We start from the raw sequence: 24049 nt of genomic DNA, 5'->3' as shown, positions 1-24049 counted from the left end.
CTACCCAGGAGACCCCTCCTCGCTCCCTCCTGCCCTGCCTTTGTGCCCATTTTTCCTACTGGTGCGCAGACTGTGAGGCACTCTTCAGTGGCTCCAGATTCCAGCCTCACAGATAAATCCTTGTCCACTGTCTGACGGCAGATTACTATTCGGTCCAAGTAAGTGTAAGAAATCGGAGTTTTTCATTCCTTCTGCTAGAGCAGGAGTGCCGGGTAGTTCGTTCATGCGTATTCTGTTCGAGCAGGACTGGTTTGGAGTTGCAGTTCCCGGCCTTTCTTCTCCCGAGCTACCCCTCACAGCATTCTGATGAGGCCACATCATGGGGGCGTAGGTTGCTAAAGTGATGAGATTAGCACCGTGGAAACTCAGGAAGTAGGTCATCCTAAGATTTAATGATGGAGGGACTGGGGACCCTCTGCTGCCAGTAGGCTGCAGTGGGGGAGATGGCCCCCCACGGCCGAGATGCGCTTGGCTCCCTGTGCTCCACGCAAAGCCCTGTTTGGTCTTGCTCAGGAAAGAGCAGAGCCCTGAGCGTGCCTTCTGGCTCCTTTCTTCCTGAAGAAGCAAAAGGCTTATGTCTGCACTCTAGTCGCTGCAGATTTCCCTCCCCCCACGCAAGCCCTGATTCCTCTAAACTCAAAGGCACAAGCACAGGGTTCTGGTAACTCTTCAAATTTCAGCATCTTAAAATTGTTCTGCCAAAAAAAGGAGAGTATCAGAAGTAAATATAGATAAGACCGGTCACAGCCGGCAAAGCTTTCTCATGTTTCCGTGCCATAGCCCAGGGATTCCACCAAAAGGCTAAATCCTCGTGGCCTTTGAACTACTGGCCTTTCCGATGAGGCCAGTAGTTCGAGGGTTGCCTGTAGGTCAAGGGCTGCCTGTAGGTAGGTCAAGGGTTGTGTGTAGTTCAAGGATTGGCAGCCACTGGACTGCTGGGAAGTGAGTCTGACTTCCCCCAGAACACCAGGTTCTCCCCTTGCCTCCGTCCCCAGCATTGCAGTGTCCTTGAGGTTCAACACAGAGCCCAGGAGGGAAATCTGCCCGTGGCCTTGGCCCCATGCCCTACCCTTCTTGATCTCAAGCCACCTTGCCACTGAGGACCTAGATTTGTCACAGTCCAACAGTGAACTTTAGCTCTGGTGTATATGACCCCTTGCTTGTTATTGACCTTAACCGATAATGAAAAGTATTAGTATTTCTATTTTGATCTGTCTTAATTGTTCACGTACACCACTGCCCATCCCCGAGTCTTGTCTCTGCATCTTGGTGTTTATCATATTGTTTGGCCTGATTTTTACTCTTCAGTGTTGTTTTCCTCCCTAAGCACTCATTCCATTGTATTCCAGAAGCCCGCATGAAGACATGCTACTGGTAAAGAATTATAAGTGCATGAGACAAAGGAAGGGTTTCATCTGCAGGCTGAGAGAATTGGCGCATAGCAGGGTTTATACGCTGGGGGAGACAGGTGTTCCGAGGGAGCTCTACCTACCATGGCATAAAAGTGACACCTTTTTGGACGCGAGTCCTTTGATCACATTTGCTTGCCTGCTCTAACTTTTAAAACCTTTTAGTGGAAAGGATTTCTCTGTTCTTTTGAATGTATGATCAGATTCCTAAAATTGCTTATGAATAGAGTAGGCACAGAGGTTTTCAGGCGTGAGATGAAATGGAAAAGCACAGGACTTCAGGGTCAGGACTCTAGAATCTTCCAGGTGACCTCTGTTTAGCCAGCTGACTATCAGGATCTCATTTGCTATGCCCTTGGTGGCCCTGTCCAGCTCTAATAGTTTATGGGTCCTTATGAGTCCCCCGCTTTATGTGAGAAGCTTTCTAGGACAGACATTTGATTAAAGATTCCCCTCTTCTCTCAACGAATCGCTGCAGAACTCATTTGCTCTAGCTTCACTCCCCCAGGGTCTAGACCAGAGCCAGGCGCAGGGTGAGGACTCAGCAATGGTTTATCGTTGAAGTTGCCACTGCTGGTGCTGGTGCTGGTGCTGGTGGTGGCGATGGCATCAGGGAGGGGAGTGCGGTTGAAGGCCCTTCTGGTGTGGTGACGGCCTGCGTGGATATCAACGCAGGCTCGGGGAGAAGGTTTTAGTTACTACGCCTGACTGTAAACGACGGGCATTTTGGGCTGGATGTTGAGAAGGCCACTTTTGATGCAACGGGCACTTCTCTGTCATATTGTCACTCAGTGGTTCAGCCCTGCCTCCTATGTGACAACAACCATCTCTAGACAAGTCTGACTGAAGTCGGAAAAATGGACTTTTGTTTCTCATGGCCTGCCATTAGACCATCTTAATTATTTTTTTAATTAATTATTTTTTATAGTGCAAATAAAGACTACAAGAAGAGAAATTTTCCAACCTCCCCTCTCTCCACTTCTAAATTTACATATATCTATAATGTATGTATGTATGTATGTACACACACACACATATATATCTCTTCTCATCATTCCTTCTCTTTAGGGTGACCTACGCCCCTGTCCACTTGTCCTCTCGCTCTCTGCTTCCTCATCAACCTCACTCATTAGTCTCCTCTTCGTCAATCTCTCCTACTTCTTCAACCACTGAATTATCCCTTCCTCAGCCTTACAGCTTCCATCCAAATAATATTGTTATAAACCTGCGATGCTTACCACTGTTTTCTGTCAACATGTCACCATGAGATTTCTTGAGCAAGTCGATTGTGTCTTTTCTGTCCTTCTTCAACTTCCTTTCACTCTTCAAATTCTTTCTTTCAACCTCTTCACTATAAGGAGATAACAGTGGAGAAGGGAATCAAGGTTTCTTAATCAGAAGTTCATGCTTCTGTTCATTCTTCTTGGCAGAAGAATTTGTCCCTCTTGCCCGGGTCTGCCTTCCTGAAAATTCTCTCTCCTGCCAGTCTTCCGGATGCTATCCTGTTAAGATTGTCTTTGGAAATCATCTCTGTCTTTCTCTCACCATTATTTCTCTAAAGTTCTTGTTTAGATTTTGGTCACTTTCCAAAATGTTATATTTTATTCTTAATGTTCATCTGTTTTTCGCTGTTTCCGAGTGAGTCTTTTCTCTGTCTACCTCAACCTACCTTCTAAGTCTTTTCTTCTCCTTAAGATTCAAAACCTCATTTGCTCCTGAGGGTTCAGCGTTTCTACTGCATATTTGCAGGCACCTCAGTGACAGGCACCTCTTTTCTCTGTGACACTAGCAGGGTCATGACCTGCATGGCTGGGTCAGAATGTAATGTGGGGAGTCGCTCTTGCTGCTCTTCTCCATCCTCCACAAGCGACCATTTCTGGTTTGATAGCAGCTAAGTGTTCCCTCCACAGGTGTCTTCTCCTACTTCCCAAAACCATACACATTTGCAGTGTTAGCGCTCACAAGGAGTGTGGCAGCAGCATCCTGTGTGTCTCCTCTTCCTCACTGTCCTTCCTCTGTAGTCCATTCTACGTCTTCCCATTTGCTGTATTTTTTAAATGCCACATAACGCTGCGACCGTTCAGCTTGAAGCCCTTCACTAACTCCGCACTGCCGTCTCGGCATGAATGTGACCTCACTTCCTGTATGCGTTTTTGATGTTTGCTGTAACAAATGATTACCAACCTGGGGCTTCAAACAGCATCGCTCATTCTCTGACAGTTCGAGGGGCCACAGGTCCAAATCAGTTTCAATGGACCAAGCTCAAGGTTCCAATAGAGCTGGTTCCTCCTGGAGGTGCTGGGGGAGAATTCCTGTCCTTGTCGTTTGCACCTGCTGGAGGCCACCTGTAGTCCTCGGCTTGCGGCTCCTTCCTCCATCTTCAAAGCGCATCTCTCCAATCTCTGAGTCACGTGGCTTCGCTGTCTAACTGATTCCTCCTCCAAGGGCTCTTTTGATTATGCTGGGCCCACCCTCCTAACCCAGGATAATCTTTCCCTCTCAAGACTCTTAAGTGTTTTACTTTAAGAGTCTTACTTTAAGCACATCTACAAAACCCCATTTGGTCACTGACAGGTAACAGTCACAGGTTCCAGAGATGAGAACTGAGCATCTCTGGGAGTCACTCTCCAGCCCACACGTCCTCCGTCCCCTCTAGCTGCTGCGTCACTGAGCCCTCCACCCCGAGCACCCTCTGCTCTGGTGGCCCCAAGGCCACACTTACCATCCCTCCCAAACCCTTGCATTTGCTTCCTCCCGCGTTAAAGCCTGAGGCTCGCTCCCAGCCCCAGGCAGAGGCCATAGATATGCTCTCTGAAGTCTCCGTAACTACTGTGTCTCATTCAGAAACTTTCCCTTGGGACCCCCTCTTGCCTTCCTCTTGGCCCCCCTTTTTTTTCTTTTTTGACTGGTGCGTGTTCTGTTGTCCCATTTCTGGGACTATTTTCCTCTCTGTTTAGTCTGTTGCGGTCAGCACATTGGTCTTCCTGGCCAAGATTTCTGTTTCTCACTTGCATTTTTTCTCTTTCCCCCTTTAGCTCTATAAATTTGGCATTTGCAATTAAATGACACCCCGTCCCAGTGTCAGGCCCCAGCCCTGGGTCCAGGATCACGGTGTCACCTGGTTTGGAAGGGGACATTGAGTCTTCTCCACACTTCTGAGCCTTGGTGCGTGTCGCCTGCCTAAACTTGTCCTCTCTTCTACCTCCGTTCTGCCAGCTCACCCTTCTTGTCTTCAGGCGCCTGCTCAGGTGCCCACACGCACACCGCGCCTTCTTGATGCTCCGGGCAGAGTGCTCTGCGCCCTGTTCTGTGCTCTTCCAGCTCCGAATATGTACATATCCTTGGGCAGCATTCTTCAAGGTCCCTGTCTTGTCATTTCCTGTACGACCGTCCCCCATGACAGTAGACTTGACAGCATTTACTGTATTTCTCTCTTTTTGATTTAAAAAAGTTAATTTATGGAAAAATTTTCAATGTATTGAATAGAATGAAGTGAAAATTAAATCTTTTTCCCACTCTTATTTCCCAGTAATCCCAGAGGCAGCCATTGCTACTGGTTTACTGCCTGTCCATTTGCAATAGTCTAGCCCTGGCCATTGGGAAGCAGACAGAGCAAGTTGCAGAAGAGTAGCTCTATTAGGATCTTGGCTGTTTAAAATTGTATAGGAACACACACGTGTGACATACAAAGTGAGAAACATGTATGCAATCTCACAATGGCTTTATTTATGCATTTGTAAGAATAAATTATCGGCTTGCTCTAGGATTAGGGATACAAGGTAGGGAATTTTATTTTTTTATACTAAAAACTTCTGTATTGCTTTCCCTACCACCGGCATGTGCCACTTTGATGATAAAACTCTTTTAAAACACTAAAAAATATATTCTGAGAAGTTTGTGTTACCTTGAGCGAAGACCTACAAAGTTAACTGAAAAAGACAAAACACGCAGTCGTGCCCACAGAGCGCTGAACTTTGCGTAGGAACCTGGGAGGAAGTACGGCCATGTGACCACTTCTCATTAATCTTCGAGGCCTCCTCCCTGACACGGTGCCTGACTCATAATTAGCATCCACTGTTTGTTGAAGGAATGAAGCCTTTATTTTGTTCTCACTTCAGAAGAGACCAGAAAAGATCTGTAGATCTGTAGATAAGAGAAGTGACCAAAAAAAAGAACCGAACCTTCTTCAAATAAGAATTTCCAAGGGCTTAATTCTAATTCCCCACCTGACATACTAAGCACAGTACATTTCCTTTTTTCTTTTCTTTTTTTGTGTGTGTGGGGGGTACTCCATTCAGGAGTGGATTTTCTGGGATCTTTCTTTGTTCCCTTTTCCGATATCACTTTCATGGTGACTTCAGATCCGACCTTCACCATTGTCATTTCTCACCATCGCTGTTTTGCCGCACGGCCCTGGGATTAGCTGCATTGACAGTGAGCAGGGAGCAAAGGCCTCCTTTGCACGGCACCTTCCAGTCCCAAATCCACAACTGTTTTGTTCCATTTCGTTTCTAGTCCGTTGCTTCCTTTCCCTGGGGAAAGCTAAGAGGAACAGCTTCCTCTCCTTCCAAGAGGCAAGCTGAGAGATCTTCCCTTCGGACGACCCTCTGGCTCGGAGAAGTCTTAACTCAGGTTAGAGTCAGATGAAGAGGGAACGCTGTCTCGGCCTCACGTTGCCGTCACGCGGGAGGCCCTGCTTTCCACTCTGCGTCAATACGCTTTGGGGCGGACAGAGCCCTCGACAGGCTCAGTTGGTCTGTCTCCCCAGGATCGAGAGCAAACTTCTCTTCTGGCCGGACCCAAACCAGCAGCTGAGTCAGCCGGCTGGCGGAGAGCCGCTCCCGGGCACCGAGGAACCGGGGCAGTTCGGAGGCCAGGCCGCCTGACTGTGGCTCGTGGCATAAAAATCCGATTAAGTTAAGGACACAACATAGAAATCCAATGAAGAGTAATAACTTCAGTTGCTCTGTTGCTTTACATTTTACAACCCCGGGAGGCAGGGGGGGCTGAAACCGGCTCCGAAGGCTCTTTTTATGCACATCGACGATGATGAAGTCAGCACTCAAGTGGCAAAGCAATTATGGCATCTAGCTGTTTTCTTTAAATGATTAATTAATTCATTCAACAAATGTTTGCCGAGGATCGGCTCCATGCGAAGCCCTGTAGAGAGCGGTGAGGGGGTGAGAGGAGACAGCTGTTCCCCGGCAGTTTCGGGCAGGCCGGCCTGGGGAGGGCAGGCTGCAAATGAGCCCGGTGGCATCGTAAACAGAGTCTTCACAGAGCAACTAAGCTTTCCCGACATATGTGCGAGGATTTAATTAGAGTCTCAAGTCCCCGGGCTCTGATGCAGCGAGCCCAGAGTAAACTGGATCTATAGGTTGGGGGGAGAAGGGACTACGAATAATATTGCCAAATAGCTAGCATTTTCCCGAGCACTTACATCGAGCCAGCCACTTTGCTAAAAATCCTCCAACGCAAGTGTGCATCACTTACGTCTGACCCTCCCTCTGTAAAAGACCAGGAAATCAAGCATCAGAGACCTTGACGGACTTACATGTGGTCACAGAACGAGGAAGCGTCAGAGCCAGGGTCAGAAAACCACCTTCGCCTGCCGAGAGAGTGTGAATGCTGCCTGCTGTTTTGCCTGCTACTGCAGACGGGCAGATCAAGGTGGGAAGGGCACTGGGTGTGGTGAAAGTGGGATCTCACCACCACTGAAGCCAGGCCACTGGTCTGAGGTGAGCCCCCCAGGGCCAGATGTCAATCTGGTTAGACCTCCTGAGGGATCTACATTGCCTTTTACCTCGAGTTTTCCAGAGTTTTGATTATGGAGTGATTTTGGGGGCAGGGGGGCACGATCTGTGATGACAACGCAGTCACTGGGGTGGTTTTCGTTTTCCTGGACCTGTGGCTCGTCTCAGCGGCGCGTATCAGAATCTGCTGTGCCTACCCATCACCTGGGAACTGTTCAGTGGATGTTCTGGTTCAGGGACACTGGGCGGGGCCTGAGATTCTGCATGCTTAACAAGCAAGCTGCCAGAGGTCACCCCTGAAACTGCTAATCCGAGAGCCACATTCAGAATAAAAAGGCTACATGTCTTTTTTTTTTTAAGATTTTTAAATTTGTTTTTAGACAGAGTCTGGGAGGGGAGGGAGAGAGAGGGAGAGAAGCATCAGCGTGTGGTTGCCTCTCATGGGTCCCTTACTAGGGACCTGCCCTGCAACCCAGGCATGTGCTCTGACCGGGAATCGAACTGGCGACCCTTTTGGTTTTCAGGCTGGTGCTCAATCCGCTGAGCCACGCCAGCCAGGGCGGAAAGGCACATGTCTTAATCGAAGACCAACAGGGAGCAGGTTCAGTCCTCATCCCTGGGCCTCCTATCCCGAGCAGGAGTTTCACCCCAGGAGTCGCCCTGGCATGTGGCCTCCAGGGGCACTCCGTGGTCCCTCCCCACAGAGGAGTGTCCCAGAATGGACCAGGCTGTTTCTCTGATTAAGGCAGAGATCATGAGGTCTGTGTGTAGAGTTGAGTGGCCTTAAGTCCTTGGGCCCTGAAAGACGTTGGAAACACACCAACAATCCGGACTAAAGGCAATAAGCTGACTTTTTAAAACTTTGTACTGTAGGCAGCACTGTCCTTGCCTTACTATCTCCAGCATGCATTCTAGGTTTTTAAAAATAGTACTCGAAAGGCCCCATTTTTTCCCCCTCTAGAAACCGAAAATTGTTACAGAGTTTTCTATTTTCGCCTGGCTGATTATTTTAGTTCTGGGGGGTGATGTCAAACGTCTTCTATATAATGGCGGCCCTGACAATAGTGACGTATTACACAGAACCTACAATTTAGTCGTTAATTGTATAGTGTTCTAGATTAGTCTCTATCCCAAATATATAAGCTTTGCCTTCACAACCTGACTGATGCTGCCTCGGGTGGGCTTGTTTATTTAAGCCCTTGTGTATGTACGTGTTGGACTGGGTGCTGAGTGTATGATGGAGGTGGCAGAGAGAACGTTCCTGCTTTTATGGGGCTTCCATCCTAGTGAAGAGAGACAGAGAGCAGCAAGCAGCGGATAAATGGAAGCAGTTATTCTAGGCAGTGACCGACTCTATGAAGAAACTGAAACCGGGGGGCCCAGAGATGGCCCCTGTGGTGGGGTGAGGGGCGAGGTTGGTCTGAGGCCTGTTAGCCAAGAAGGAGCTGGCTGTGCCCAGACCTGGGGGCAGAACAGTCCCGACAGGGAAAAGGCGATCACAGAGGCTTCCCGATCTCCATTCTCATAGCTTCTCGAGTAACGCAGGGCAGATAGAAGTGACTTGGCTAATACCAGGCTGGTCAGTAGCATGACTGTGGTGAAGAGAGAGGCCCGGGTTCTCTGGTGGCCTGTGAAGAGGAGAAACCCTGTGCTTGGCACGTTTGTTCTGTGTCCTAGATTCAGGAAGCTGAGATGGGACCCAATTGTTTAACCCGCCCTCCTGTATCCGGCATGTAGATTCCCATTCAGGGGGGCTGGCCACAGTGACACAGATCCGAGAGAAATAAACACACAGCTACAGGCTCAGCAGAACAAGGCATCTGTCTACTAGGGCTTTCATTCCACTGCTAATTGTTTACCTCTGAAAAAAAAGTGTTGGAGAAAAAAATTACAAAATAGATGGTGGTGCAGTGGAGATTGTACATCACACGGGGAACCTGAACTTGACATCACTTGGGGTTTTCACATTCTCTGGGGAGAGTGCCCTGTGTCTTAGGCAGCACTGTGTCCGTATTGCCCGTCTTGCTCTACCTCTGCACGCTGAGCCAAGGAGCGACGCTGTTGAGGAACGCGGTTCCTCTGTAAAGGAACGCTCCTGCATTCTCGGAGGCATGGCCGGTGGGGGCTGGGGTGGTCAGGTCAAGTTCTACCCCTGACCCCCATCCCACCCCTGCCCCATCTCTTGCAGTGTGTGCCGTCCAGTGCAACCTCTGGCAGTATTAATGAAATGAATAAAAAGTGAGAGCCTTCCTTTTTTCTGTTCTCTTCCCTGCCCAAGGGAAATGACAGCACGTCCTTGAACACCTTCCCCTCCAGCCTCGGGACACCAGTGCACTCTTGTGTGGTCCCTCCTCCGTGTCCGCAGGTCTGCGGGGGTGTGTGTGGAGGTGGGCGAGTGGACAAGATTCTGTCCTGGAGAGTGTGGCATTAGGAAAACAGGTTAGACGTGAAAACCAAGTGACCAAGCATGAGGCAGGGACAGGGTTAAATACTAGAAACTGGAATAAATCCTTGTGTCGGGTCCAACTGGGGATTGTTATTCCAAGTTTCCAGCTACCACTTCTTCTTGTAGAAGCCAACGATAGTTTTTTTATTTTAAATCACCCTTCCTATAATTGCTTTTCTTATAGAGCAAATTAGAAGGTTTTCTTTGGGGTGGGTGCGCAGTAATGGGTGCTTGTTGAATGTGATTCGCAACATGCGTTTAAGCGGAAACTTGAAGCATAAAGGTAGTTGGGCCTAAACCCCTGAATGCGCGAACCCCTCTCAGCTGGTCCTTGGGCCACGGGCCGTTTCTGTCCTGGTTTCCATTCCTCTGTTTTCAGAGCCAGTCTCCCCGAGTCTCACGGAACTCTTTGGAAGTTGGTTCAATGGTTGAATGATGTAACTTCACAGGGAAAATTTAAAGTAAGGGGAAAAAAAAAAAACTAACGTCAAGGAAATCAAGCAAGACATGGATCGGGGAAGTAATGAATTTAGAAAAAACAGAGAGGGGTTGACATCATTAGCAAAGGCTGCCCCGCCTGCCAGCCCCAGTACTAGATGCTGGTGATTAATGCCGCCGCAGTCGAGAAGACCTCACTTCTGCTCCCGTTACCGGTAAGAGGAGGACGGTTTTCCAATCAGATCAGCCTCCCTCTCGGAAAACTCCCCGGGGGCCCTTTGACTTCACTGCTTCTGAGTGACTGCCGCCAGAGTCAGGGCTGTGGAGACCTCGACCAGCGGCACCTGGAGGGGAGACTAGGCGCTCCTTTGCCAAGGGATGGTGGTCACACATTCCTTCAGAAATGTGCGTGGCGTGTCTGGGGCCACAGCCACAGCGGGACGTGAGATGTCAAAGGTAGAGCACAACCATTCCTTCCTCCAGCCTCGTCTTACCTCTCTTCTTGAAGTTGTCTCACAGTATCTGCGGGACCCACGAAGAAGGCCAAGAAAGCCCCCATGTGGTCCAGAGCGCTCCACTTTCAGAATCCATCCTGATGGTTTTGGGGGGAGCAGGCTTGTGCTCCTTCTGTCCTCAGGAAGTCTGAGATGCAGCGGGGCGCCTGGGGATGGCCTTCGGTGAAGGATCCCCTTGCGACAGGAAGCATTCTGGGGAGAGGAGCTGGGGGTGACATTGGGCCATCCCTGTCTGGGACACTCAGGACACCCAGACCACCAGCTTGGAGCTCTGCAAAGGGCCATTGTCGTCTGGTGACTGCCCACGAAGGCCGGACTGGGGACAGTCCCTGCTTGAACCCAGTTCATACCCGGGGGCTCCAGAAAATGGTCGCTCCCCTTGGAGCCCAGCTTAATTAGGAATAGACAGCTGGGCTAAGTCGTAACCACACACGGCCCATCGACTTGGCTAAGTCTGGCCGGGGACAGACTCGGGCAGAATTTAATACCCAAGAGCCCTTAGTAGAGAGCCATTGTGACAACCACGCAGGTTCAAAGAGACTTTCACTTGTTTTTTGCTTTTGCAGATTAAAAAAAATAATAAAGAATAAGAAAGGGAGAAAGAAGCATTTCTGCAGCCCGACAGCTCAATAAATCTGCCAGTTAAAATATGTGTTTTGTAGTTGAAATGTGAGAGCCGGTGATGGGGGAAAACAACCTAAATTGGGTAAATCAGCGGCCTGGATGCCCCTGATGTTTTTGTCTTTCCTCGGGGTTTTTTCCTGAGGCTGGTGGAGTCGCAGGGGGGGCTTCGACAGTCTCTCTGTGTGTGTGCCTCGCTGCCCCTGCGGACGCTGTGGCCCTTTCTGCCAATTTATTATGAGTCTAGCCGATTACTGTGGTAATTGGTTCTATAGACATTGATGTGTTTGGGGCATTTATGGGTTTTCATTTGGTCTGTTTTGACCTAGAGGGGTGGGACTCTGCGCCCACTTCTCTGCAACTAAGGTATCCCCATAGGCCATTGCCATAGATTCTGCTCACAGTGGGTTCAGAGTCACTATTGATCACGGTCACGTGGCTGAGGATGAATGGGAGACACCAGTGCTCCAGCTTCCCTGCTCTGTACATTCTTGTCCAGGGCTGGGGAACAAGAAGAAGTGAGGCCGTCAAAATTTCCGCAGTATTCTCTCCAAGGGTAATTCATACGTTGGGACCTGTATAGAGTGAGGCAGCATCTTATATGTTTATTGGGCTGGCGGAAATCACTGACGATCTACAGATCAACATAAAAGCAAGTTGAAACCAAAGAAAATCTGTCTTATAACTCAGTCAGCCACTTTTTCAAAATGATTTTATTGCCCTGGCTACTGTAGGTCTGTTGTTTGGAGTGCCGTCCCATAGACCGAGAGGTTGCAGGTTCAGTCCCTGGTCAGGGCACATGTGAGAGGCGACTGATCGGGGTCTCTCTCTCCCCTTTTCCCTCTCCCTGTCTCTTCTCCGTCCACCACTTTCTCTCTCCCTTCTTCTCTAAATGCAGTGAAAAAATGCCCTCGGATGAGGATAAAAACCCCTTTTATTCCGCCTTATTTTTCACCATTCAGTATCTGTGTATCGGGTTCCTCCTTTGCTCAGACAGTGAGCACACAGTCAGTGAAAGGGACGTGACCCTGCTCTCATGGAGGAGATGCTACAAATAAGTAAATGAAGAATAAACAAAATACTAGGCACCGGGCTGTGAGAGAGGCTCACAGGGGCACTGCCCACCTTAGAGAGGACATCAGGGAAGGCCTGCGTGGCTCCTGTGTTGACGTGTGGAGGGAGGCCATCCCAGGAAGAGGGAGTGGCCAGTGCAGAGGCCAGAGGTAGGGAAGCCCAGTGGGGTTGGAGCCGAGGCAGCCGGGACACTGTGGTCCCTCTGGGAAGGCTGGGATGGCCCCGCGGGACCACAGAAACCCCGGCGGGGAGGTGACCTGCACTGGGTAGAGTGGCAACAAGGCCCGAGCAAACTCAAGACACACTGGAGACCCAAAGCAGTAACCCTGGCGCTGGAGAAGAAAGGACACAGCAGGGGTGGCTTACGGAAGAGAGAAACTTGAAGACAGGGTGTGCCCAGGGAGGGAGGAGTGGGCGGAAAGGAACCGAGAGATGCTAGATATTTGGTTGGGCGACTGATGATGCTGCCGTGCTGTGTCGAACGGGGGCCGATGGGACAGAACGGGCTGGGGGAGGTGGAGTGCGAGGAGTTTCACGCAGATATATTGATGTTTCCATGGAGACATCCGAGTGGAGAAGTCAGGTGGGCTGGTGGACGTGTAGGGCTGGAGCTCAGAGGAGAGGCCAGTGCTACAGGATGCTAACCCGTGAGTCTGCAGAGATTAGCCGGTACCCAAACCCCTGGGAATGGGCGCGCCCACCCACGGAGGAAGGCCGAGAAGAGGAGCAGACCAGGACCAAGCCTGGAGGTGCTGCCACGGTTGGAGGTCAGAGGGAGGAGGAGACACTGTGAGGGAGCCGGCGGGAGGGGGGAGGGTCCGAGGGAGGTGGGGTGGAGAAGAGAGCGGGCAGCTGTCTTGTCCTTCTGAGCAGGGGGGTGAGACCGGTAGGACAGGTGTCATTGCCTCGTTCACCCAGAGGAGTATAAAGTATTATAATGCAAAGGACCTGAGAAATAATCAGAATGGTGACATGTATGCCGGAATTTCCCGTTGTTAGTAATAATGTTCACATGTACCGTAGTCCCCGCCACCCTGCGAAGGGGGCGGTGGGGTGCCTGTGAGAACTGTATCGGGTAGAGGGTTTCTGTGGGCTGTTCTCAGCCACAGTGACTTCAGTCTGAGTTGTGAGTCTACGGGAGGCGCCCTGCTAAGCAGAGCTCTGTCCCTGGCGTTGTCTCCGGGGTGAGTGCGTTGTCCCAGATGCTCTCCCCACCTGGGGCCTCTGCCCGCAGCCCCTGTGCCTTGCGCGAAGCTGGTGCCACCGCTCCCTGGCCCCCCCAGTCCAGAGAGGAGTGACCCAGGTCCCCACACAGAGACACGGGCCTGTGGCTGCACAGCGAGGGGCAGGACCAGAACTGGAACCCAGGCCTGCTCACTCGCCACCCTTGTCTCATTGCTCTAGAGCTGGAGTGACTCAGGGCTTGTCCCAGGGCCTGGGCGCATCTCTGACTTTAGGGCCTGCCCACGGTGCAGCCCCAGGCTAAGCGGCCCCTCCCGTGAGGACGTCAGACCAGACAGGGGCCATCCACTCCTCACAGGGTTCTTGCTACTAGGCATTCTTGACATAACAGGAAAGAAAATAAAATGCGTACTGTGCCCAGCTCTTACCTGCACACCCCGCCCCACCCCTGGGGGGAAAGCTCCATTGCACAGTTAAGGAATGAACGCTCAACTAAGTACGGACCGCTCAGCGTGTATAGAAGGCCAGGCTCAGTGCTGAGTGTCAGGAACACACTGATGAATAAGAGCCAGGCCGGGCCCTGAACTGGCTCATAAAATACGTGGAAAGGTGTCCAGGAAACAGAAATGACAATGAAGTGTGACGTGGGCTAGAAGAAACCTGAGAACAGGAAGCACCAGCAAGGAGCTCTGCCTGCGGGCGGGGGCAGGGCGGGACAGCCTTCCTGGAGGAAGTGCCGTGTGCCCGAGTGGCGGAGGGCGAGTGGACATCAGGGGGTGGCCTCTGGGGAGCAGATGCCCTGGACAGGACACAGCAGGGCAGGTGAACACAGGACAATGTGAGTGCCCGGAACACCCAGGAGACGCAGCTAGAGAGGCCGGGGATGGGTCGAAGGGCCGGCTGGCCACGATCCATTCTCGTATTTTGATCTTAAAGTCATTTGAGAGTTACTACTGAAAGACGTCAGAGAGAGGAGGCGTGCTCCGGCTATGCTTCAGGAGTGTACATCTGGTGATAAACAGTACGGGGGGCGGGGCGGGTGGAAGATAGAAAACCAGAGGTCGGCTGAGCGGTCAGAAGAGTTTTGGAGGCGACCAGGTAGGAAGGTGGGAACTGCTGAGGGTCTGGACTTGGCGGGGCGGGGCGTGTGAAGAAATGTCAAGTGTAGGGTGAATGCGACAGTCATTTAGGAAAAATCACTAATAGGATGTGACTCTTTGGACGTGGAGGGTGAGGATGTGGTCAGCCCCAGGGAGGCCCACCACAGAAGTCTCCCAGGTGGACGCCAGTGGAACGAGCACCCGTGGGCCCTGCCATGAGTTTCCCGGTCACCGAACTGCCGACGTCCAAGCTTTTCCACCCAGATGTGAAACCGGGCAGACGCAGATTACTGAGAAGCAGAACTTTGGGCTTTTAAAAATAACTTACTCTTATTTTTTATTGTTTTTCCCATTGCAGTTTATATTCAATAGAAGTTTTGTTTTTTACGATAGCACAATTGTTTCTGGATGCTGACATAGCTGGGGAGGTCAAAGGCAGCACACTCTCCTTTCTGGGGTCTCCGTCCTGGCAACACCCCACTTTTTAGGGGCTCCCGAACTGCAGACACCCCTCGCTGAGACAGAGGGAGGAATGGGAACCCACGTTCTCCTGTATTCTTCTCTCACAGACAACCTGGGCTCCCTCGGTGGGAGCCCCACGCGGAAGCCGGCAAACCCCCCACCAGCCACTATTCTGATGCCTCTTGAACTCAGCCTGATTCTCCGTCTGACCCCAGGCAGGGGCAGAGGGTCAGCGATGACCTTCGCCGTCTCTGGTTTTCAGACACTAGAGAGTCCACCCACCAGAGTGAAAATCGCGGCCGTTCTTTTCATTGAAAGCCAGTCAAATGCAGAGGAACTAAGGATGTTGGTGAAGATGGGGGCATGGGCGGGGGATGGGATTCGAGCTGGTACAATCTCATCCTTTCCACAGCAGCTAGAGGTCATATTTCTGTAAACATCCTGATTCTTGCCATTCTGAACATATGTTTCCTTGTTATCTTTTAATTGGTTTTTATTCTAAATTTAACGGTAAACAGTTGTGATGGGAGCACTGGTGTGGGACATGTCAGTGCTGGGGACGTGTGAGACATCGGCACCTTATCTGTGTCCTCCTCCCTCCCCGTGTCCCAGCCGCCTGCACAAAGAAGCTGGAGGTTTCTGGTCTTGCCCCTTCCCGCCTGTGTTGTCGTCTTTGTGGATGTCAGGCGTCCCGGGGCACAAAGGGAGAGGAGTAATCTGAAATCCGAACGATAACACCGGAAGCCGTGTATGACAGCAGGTGAAGCCAATAGTGTGGAAGCTGGTGTCAGCAGGCTACAGCGCAGGACATCTTGCATCCTAGGAGAGGACTTCAGAAATTATTGAAAACCATTCAGCAAAATGTGGTCATCGGGTGTCCTTGAGAAAGCCAGATTTTGATGATCTGGTAGACCTGTGGCAGGGAAGGAAGCCTGGGGCAAAGGGAGGAGGGGGCGCTGGAAGTCCGAGACCCAGTGTGACTCTCGGTCTCCGAGCCTCGGTGCGCTCCTCTGTAAAATGGGAGCATGAGGACGCTGCAGGGAGTTGTCAGGACGAAGAGTCAGGGCTGGCAGAGCATCCGGCCCACAGTAGGTGCTCAAACATGCTCACAATTAGGTTATTTTTCCAAAGTGGGCCCCGCAGCACACTCGTGCAACAAGGTAGTCTGCAAAAGATGAATTCCATATTTAAATTGTTTTTGACAGCATTGCATGCTGCGTTTCCTTCCTTCTGGGACATTTGTAACCCATAGGAGGGTGTTAAAGGCTTTTCAGAGTTACAAGAAACCCCTTCATTGGAGCTCGAAATCTTTTTTGATTGTCTGTCTGTGTTATTTTAAGTAATGCCATTAACCAATCCAAAAAACAAAAGTTCTATGAAATCTACTTAGGAAAATACTGACATTTCGTTATGCTGCTTCTGATAAGATGGGAAGTTTTGTCTTTAAACTTCTCTGTCCAGATTTGGCACCAGATTCTCTCATTTCTTCTGGAATACTCCCTTGGTTTGCCCCTCATTCTCCACACAGGGTTGTCACCCCAATCTGACCCAGGACCTCCACACCTGCAGTGTCATGGCGGCCCCCTGGCTCTCATCCCCTTGCTCCGCCAGCATCTTTCTGCCTGACTCCTCCTCCTCCTCCTCCTCCTCCTCCTCCTCCACCACCACCACCTCCTCCTCCACCTCCTCCACCACAGCCATTCCCTCAGGAGCTCCGGCAAAGCCTTGCTCCTCACTGTTGCTTCAAGCCTAGAATTCCCAGTCTGCTTCTTCAGGGGCCCGCCCAGGAGGGCCCTACCCTATCGATATAACCACCTGTATGTGAATCCTCCAGTTCATAGTTAAACTCTTGAGTGATGTCCTTGGCCACCTTCACCTCCGCCTTTTGACCCCGGTTGCCTCTGACGACCCACCTGTTGCTGTGATTATTGGCTTCCTACCCCAGTTAGACAGCGGTCTGTGAGTTCAGCATCGTCCTGGAGCGCTGCCCAGAGGACCACAAGTGCTGGGCAGGTGACAGGTCGTTCACAGACGTACACCGACTGCCCAGTGCATCTGTCCCTGTTGTGTCTGGAAGCCGACACCCCGGTGGGGCCCTACGTTTGTGCAAAACTCCACGGACAGTGTCAAGGACGCTTGAGCACCGATCCGAGGAAGAAGGTGGTGAGAGAACACGGTGACTCCTGGTTTCCTCCCGTCTTCCCTCGTGAACAAAGTTGTTTTGGCGCATCAGACGGTCAGGAAGCCACGTAGGAGACAATCGTTGCTGCATTGTGAGGAGGAGAGGAGGCCGAAGTGAGCAACTTTGGGAGAATTATGTCTGCAAGTGCACGCGTTACCTTGGGGGTTAGCGAGACCTTCCTCAACCGTGGGGGGAGGCCGGGGCGGAGAGGTTGGGACAAAGTAGAGTCTGTGTTTTTCCTTCAAGTACGGGAGAATGCCTGTTCCAGACGCAGAGGTTATTAAATGGTATAGCCATCCCTCGCATGGCCTGTGAAAAGAGAGAATGGGGTGATAATAACACATCTAAAATGAGTTTGCCCCGAGTGAGCCATCATAGCGAACCTCCTATTCTCGAAGTATTTTTAGAGTTTTAAATGCCTCTGGCTAAAAAAAGGCTATTCCTTCCGCCATTCCCGTGAGTTTCTTCCATGACTGAGAGGCAGTATGTCCTAGTGGTTGAAGGCATGGCCTTTGAAATGCGTGTGACCTGAGTTCTGGAAGCTTCACGCTGTGTGTCTAGATGGTGAAAATGACCGTCTCTCCGTCAATGCGGAGTGTGAGGTTCAGTATGGCCAGGTGTGGCAAAGCAGGTGTTCATCGTGAGGACTCAGTGGCTCAGGGGCCAGCCTCGAGGACCCGTGGGTGGATCGGGCCTGCGCCCTGGGTTTTTACAGCTCGAAAGCTAAGAGTGGTTGCTGCATCTTTGAATGATTGAAAAATATAAAAAGGAAACTGGCATTGCCTAATATTGTTCACATTTAAATTTCGGTATCCATAAATGACGCTTTAGCAGAACGCAGACGGGCCCATTCCTTCAGGTGTCGGCCGAGGCTGCTTTATCACTACAAAGGTGAGGCGGGGTAGTTGCTTCAGAAAAGACAAAAAGTCCTACTCTCTACCCCTCTGCAGAGAGAGCTTGCCAGCTCGCGCCATCGGGGGCAGCCCTAACCAAGGAGCTCCATCCTTGGTGGAGCGTCCTGCCATCTGGTCCCTATTTGATCCCTTTTTAATAATAGCACTTAGATTCTGTGTGTCCATCTTAGCTCCCGGACAAGACAGCGAGCCCTCTGAATGCAGGGATTACATATGATTCATTCTAGTGTCTTCGGAAGCCCACACAGTGCCTTGTAAACAGACATTCGATACCTTGGCATTTGCTCTGTCAAATCAAATCCAGTTCCAGTCTGGGTCTTCGCCCTTTTGCCTGATGTCAGCCTATTATTTGACGGACAGCAGATCCCGGGAGGCCGAAGATGGAAGCCTCAGAAGGGTCCGTGAAGGTTCACACTCAGAGAATAAGTAAGGGCAATGACCTTGAGATGAGACAAGAGCTGCCCACCATCCACACGCACTTGCCACATTGCTCCTTGGTGACAGCATTCACTTTCTACTGTTTCATGGGGCGCAAAGTTAGATGTGCCTCAGGGGGTTGGATGTTTGAAGGATGAGTGTTTTCCTCCACCCTTTTAAAAGGGCCCTGTTCTCTGTTTTCTTTTTTTTTTTTTTTTTCTGCTTTCTTGACATGCTTTGAGTTCCTGGCATTGGGGGAGGGTTGTATTTTGTTGGGGTGTGTATACGCACACCCATGCACACAGGGGTGGCTGTTTATTCCGTCCTGTAGCATTAGTTCTTTGACGCTGGCCTGGAATAAAGACGATATCTGGGTTATTGATGATATCCGGATTATTCTCCTCCAGTCGTCCTGTTACTGGGGGAATGATGGGTAAATACAAGATCCCGCAACTCCACGCTTTCGGGCAGAATTCATTCAGGTGTGCTACACCTGAAGGGCTCATTTCCTGTGCTTCTCTGAGGGTTTCTGGTTCCAGATTGATGCAGAGTGTGATACCAGAGGATCTTCTTAGTACCTAGGAACCATTTGCTTTTTCTCTTTTCGTGAAATAAGAAAGAACCCGGAAATCCTAGCACTAACACCTAGGTATGATATATAAATAGTTATTTAGAACAAGGAATGGTGGCCCTTAAATACTGCCATTTAGATGCCACCCACCCATGCAAGCACCATCCACCTACTGGGGCACTTGGGGGAGAAATATTTTGTAACCAGAAAGGTTGACCTGGGGGATCAGAACGTCGTCTGGTTCCACTGGTGTCTGGAAGTGGTTAAAGCCCAGCGTGGTCAGAGCACCTTCCCTACCCAGGTTCCCCCCAACCCTAACGGAAGGACCATCCAGCTCCCAGAGAGATTGGTTGCCAGCATTGAGGATCCCTTGGGACCACAGGGACCGTGACATTCTTAACAAGCATGCTGACAACAACCAGGATGGCCGAGAGGCCACCACAGGCAAGCTGGCCACATCTTTCAATTGACGTCATGCTTTAAAGTCGTACATGGAAGTGTGTCATCACAAACTATTGCACCTATGAATTTCACGCCATCGTTCCCTCCTGCTTTTCAGTCCCTCAGAGCCATCAGGACTGCAGGTGAGGGTCAGCCCCAGCCTGGCTCTGCTCCCGGCTGCCGTCTCGGGCCGGCAGCTGGGTGCTGTCCAGATCTGGCCTCAGTCCCAGACTCCTCGGCCTCGAAGTGGGGGCTGAGGGGTGGAGCCCTTCCTCAGCCCTGGCGTCGTTTCCCTGCAACGTGGGGGGCTTCTGACCCCCTTCCCGCGGAGGAGGAGCAGATCTCCCATCAGCCTCGGTGGGCGGAGTTCCTGCAGAGTGGAGCCTGCCCTTTGGCTCCTCACCGCTGAGTGTGCCGTCCCGTCTCTGGCCCGAGCAGAGTCTGGCTTCCTTTGGAGCATCGCCTGCTTTCATTCATTGTGCGTTTATTTTTCATCCTCATGCAGCCTTGGCATCTGCTGAGCACCTGGACTGGGCTGGGTCGTCAGGTTGTGATGGTGAACAGTGGCTGCCATCGAGCTAATGCACCAGACGCTCTGCCGAGGGCTTTATAGGTAGTATCCCACTTACTGCTCAGACCAGGCCCGTGAGATCAAAGTCGTTATTAGCCCACTGGACAGATAAGGCAACTTTAGTCCAAAGAGGTTAAGTGTCTTACGATATGTCTCAAAGCTCTGAATTGGAACCCAGCCCTGGCTGCCCCGCATCATGAGATGAGGATTCTGGGTGAGGCGGGTCTTTGCCGGTCGAGGTGGCGGCCTGGGGTCTGATGTGCTCACAGCCTCTGTCTCAGCTGCTCACTCAGAGACCAGGAGGAGCTGCTGCACCCTCTCCATCCTCCCCCTTCGTTTCCAGGACCAGGGGTCTGCTTGGACCGGGTCCCACCGCCTCTGCACAGACCACGTCCCCACATGCCCTTGATGCTGGGGACTGTGCTGGCTCGGGGGCTGAGCATGGTCGGTCCTGTCTGTCTGGCTGGCTGTTTGTTCCCCATCAACCATCGCTCAGTGGTTTCTTCATCGGAAACACAAAGTGTGTGTGTGCATGAGAGAGAGACATTGAAGGAGACTTTGGCGTCAGGGTCTTTCATGGACAAAGGGTGAAGAGGGCACCTTTATTGGTTATCGTACCTGCCCACAGGACCTTGCTGTGATGTTCAATCACATGAACAGCGCCTCCCCCCAGGCAGGGGCCTGGGCAGGAACCACACCGGTATGCCATTTTAACTCTGTGATTATTTTAGTATCCACTGTCATGATGCAGGGAAGTCATGTCAAATCTCAGCACCATCTTGACCGAATATAACCATAAAGTTTTCTCTGTGGCGTCTGACTGAGACAAGCCCACGATGACGTCTCTTCATCCGTCCGCACCTGTATTGTCACTGTCGGGGGGAGAGCACTGGACCCTCCCCACCTGCCCCCCCTTGTCTGTCTGCCCGAGCGGGGCTGTCTGCGCGGACACTGCCACCTTCTCTTCTCCATGAAGTCCTTTTCTTTAAAAAAAAACCCAGCAGCTTCTATTTTTTATTTTATTGTTTTTAACTACAGTTGTCCCGATGTTCCCCCGTTTCTTCCCCCTCTCAGTCCCCACCCTGTGGTCCATGCCAGGAGTCCTCTATCCCATGTTCCTTGATTAGACCCCTCCCCTCCTTTCCCCTGTTATCCCCTGATCATTGTCAGTTTGTTCCATATTTCCATGTCCCTTGTTTTGTTTTTTTTTGCTTGTTTGTTTTGTTGATCAGGTTCCACTCATATGGTATTTATCTTTTGGTGCCTGGCTTATTTCCCTCAGCATAATGCTCTCTAATTCCATCCATGCTGTTGCAAAGGATAGGAGCTCCTTTTTTCTTACTGTGCAGTATTCCATTGTGTAAACAGACCAGTTTTTTGATCCATTCATTTACTGATGGGCACTTAGGCTGCTTCCAGCACTTGGCTATTATAAATAATGCTGTGATGAATACAGGGCTGCATAGGTTTTTTGGGATGGGTGTTTTAGGGTCCCTAGGGATCCCAGCAGTGGGATCACTGGATCAAAAGGCAGTTTCGGTTTTAGTTTTTTGAGGAAATTCCATACTGTTTCCTACAGTGGCTGCACCAGTCTGCATTCCCACCAACAGTCCCTTTTCTCCAAAACCCGGCCAGCACTTGTTGTTTGTTGATTTGGTTATGATGGCCATCGTGACCGGTATGAAGTGGTGTCTCACTGCGTTTTAATTTGCATCTCTCTGGTGGCTAGTGATGTTGAACATCCTTTCATATGTCTATGGGCCCTCTGGATGTCCTCCCTGCAGAAGTGTCTGTTCGGGTCCTTTGCCCATTTTTAACTGGATTGTTTTTCTGGTGTGGAGTTGTGTGAGTCCTTTCTATATTTTAGAGCTCAAACCCTTGTCCGAGGTGTCATTGGCAAATATGTTTTGCCATCCCATTGGGTCTCTTTTTCATTTTGCTGATGTTTTCTTTAGCCGCGCAGAAGCTTTTTAATTTGATGTAGTCCCATTAATTTAATCTTTCCTGCATGTCCATTGCTCTAGGAGATATATCAGTGAAAATACTGCTGTGTGGGACGTCTGAAATTTTTCCCAAAGTCATTTCTTTATGCGACGAACTTCCATGATTGAGAAGATTGATTCATAGTCACGGGAATAAAAGTTTTCTGACTTTCATTATTACCCCCTAAAGCAGGACGGACCACACCGCGCCATTTTCCAGGCAAATCCAGAAGGCACAGTGACTGCAGAGGGCCGGTGACAGGCCCTGCCACTTGTGCCAGTGTCTTCTCAGGGCCAGCAGGTGGCCCCGTGGCTGGGGAGTACGCATGGTGACTTCTGGGGCGGTTGAGGCTGGTGTCATCAGAGTTGGACTCAGTAGTTTCCGACTAGGCTGCTTGTCCCCTGGGGCTCTGAGGAGATGCTCCGGCGGCTTCATAAATAGTAGCGCTGTTTATGTTTTTGCCAGACAGTAATGATGTGAAATGCCTGAGAAGTCTGTTGCTCGCTTTTATCTCTTTTACATATCGGGGTTACTTGTAAAATTTTTAAAAAGTGTCCTGACAAATATTTATAAAATAAATGACTCTTAGGTAGGGTGGGGAGCCCCAACAGGTCAGTGGGAGACTCTCCAAGTCAGAATCACGGGCCCGATAGAATTTGGGTGCCCACTCCTCCCCCGATTTAGGGGGCACCGAGAAGAGACCGGGCCACAGAACAACGGAAGCTGAACGTGTGGCTGTTGAAAGGGACTAGAGCCCGCCCCTCCGAATCGCTGTCTGCTGTGCCCTCAGTGTCTAAGGTTCATCTGGGGACCACGGAAGCAAGTGCTGGCCCCCAGTTCGTCATCGCCAGGCCGGCCCACCCCATTCTATCCCAACTGTGTTACAACAATTGTCCCTACAGGACTCAGGAGTGTCCTTTTAGCCTCCTTGTGTCCTCCAGAGTAGGTCTCAGAGCTTCTCCTGAGCGCGCCTGAAGCCTCTCCCCCAAGCCTCCAACACCACCCTGTGGTGGCATCATTTGCTTCCTGTCCACGCCCCCGACCACACGCGCCAACTGGAACATAAGCGTCTTCCTGGTTCGCCTGTATATGGCAGTTCTGAGTACTGCACCTGACGCATAGTAGTTTCTCAATGAAATTCGTGGTCCCCTTCTCATTTGCCCCCTCGAATCTTAACCCCATGCTCTGAGATACGCAGAAGTCACACGGTCTCACTTCTGCATGACACCTTCGGGTAGTTAAGGAGACAGCTGCTCCACCTGCTTCCAGATCTCCTTGTCCCCATCCCAGCTCCTCAGCGCTGTTCCTGTGACTGCGCAGCTGCAGCCTAGCATGGCTCCGTTTCTCCTCACCTCTTTGGTCTCAGTCTGCTCTCCATCCAAATGAAGAGGGGACCCGGTGGCTGGTCACCTCTGCTGTCCCAAGCACCCAGCTCTTTCTACCCCTTACAAATGGTGTGGCCACCAGGCCGAGCCCCTGAGTCCCCTCACAAACCCGCGTGGGCTGTACGTAGCTCTCGTAACCAGAGTTTCATGCAGGTGGTGCAGGGAGCTGTAGACACCAGTGTCTGAGCACAGAGGACAGGCACGGATCACCGAGAGGTGACAAGAACCCGGTCCCCTCGGGGCAGTTTAAACTCAAGACACGAGGACCAAGGGATGAGGGACTCATGCAGAATCCAAAATTGCCACCAGGAGCCACAGTCTACTCTAGTCGGTGGCTCTGACGGGCAGGAAAGTGGCATAAATCTCAGTGAGGCAAAGCTAAGTGGTATCAGATTTTTAAGTCCTGTCGTATGTAGTTAATTTGCGGAGGAAATTGGTCAGGGCAGCAAAAGGATTCACCATCCGATTCATTTGAAAGACAGAAGCTAGATGAGTATCGAGGGGCAAATGGAGACGTTACAACGTTCCCTTGCTGGTTGAAGTGGTATTATTATTGAATAATATTTTTATTAAAAACTTCTTGAT

General features: G+C 50.9%; 1 protein-coding gene across 1 annotated transcript in view; it reads left to right on the top strand.

Annotated features, from left to right (window-relative positions):
- The window catches only part of ASTN1 (astrotactin 1), a 280642-nt gene that overhangs the window by 214294 nt on the left and 42299 nt on the right, over nt 1–24049 (top strand). The gene's annotated exons all lie outside the window — the stretch shown is intronic.

Source organism: Artibeus jamaicensis, unplaced genomic scaffold (assembly GCF_021234435.1).
Source record: "Artibeus jamaicensis isolate MK-2021 breed Jamaican fruit bat unplaced genomic scaffold, CSHL_Jam_final contig_327, whole genome shotgun sequence".
Lineage (NCBI taxonomy): Eukaryota > Metazoa > Chordata > Mammalia > Chiroptera > Phyllostomidae > Artibeus > Artibeus jamaicensis.
This window is presented reverse-complemented; position numbering and strand designations above follow the sequence as displayed.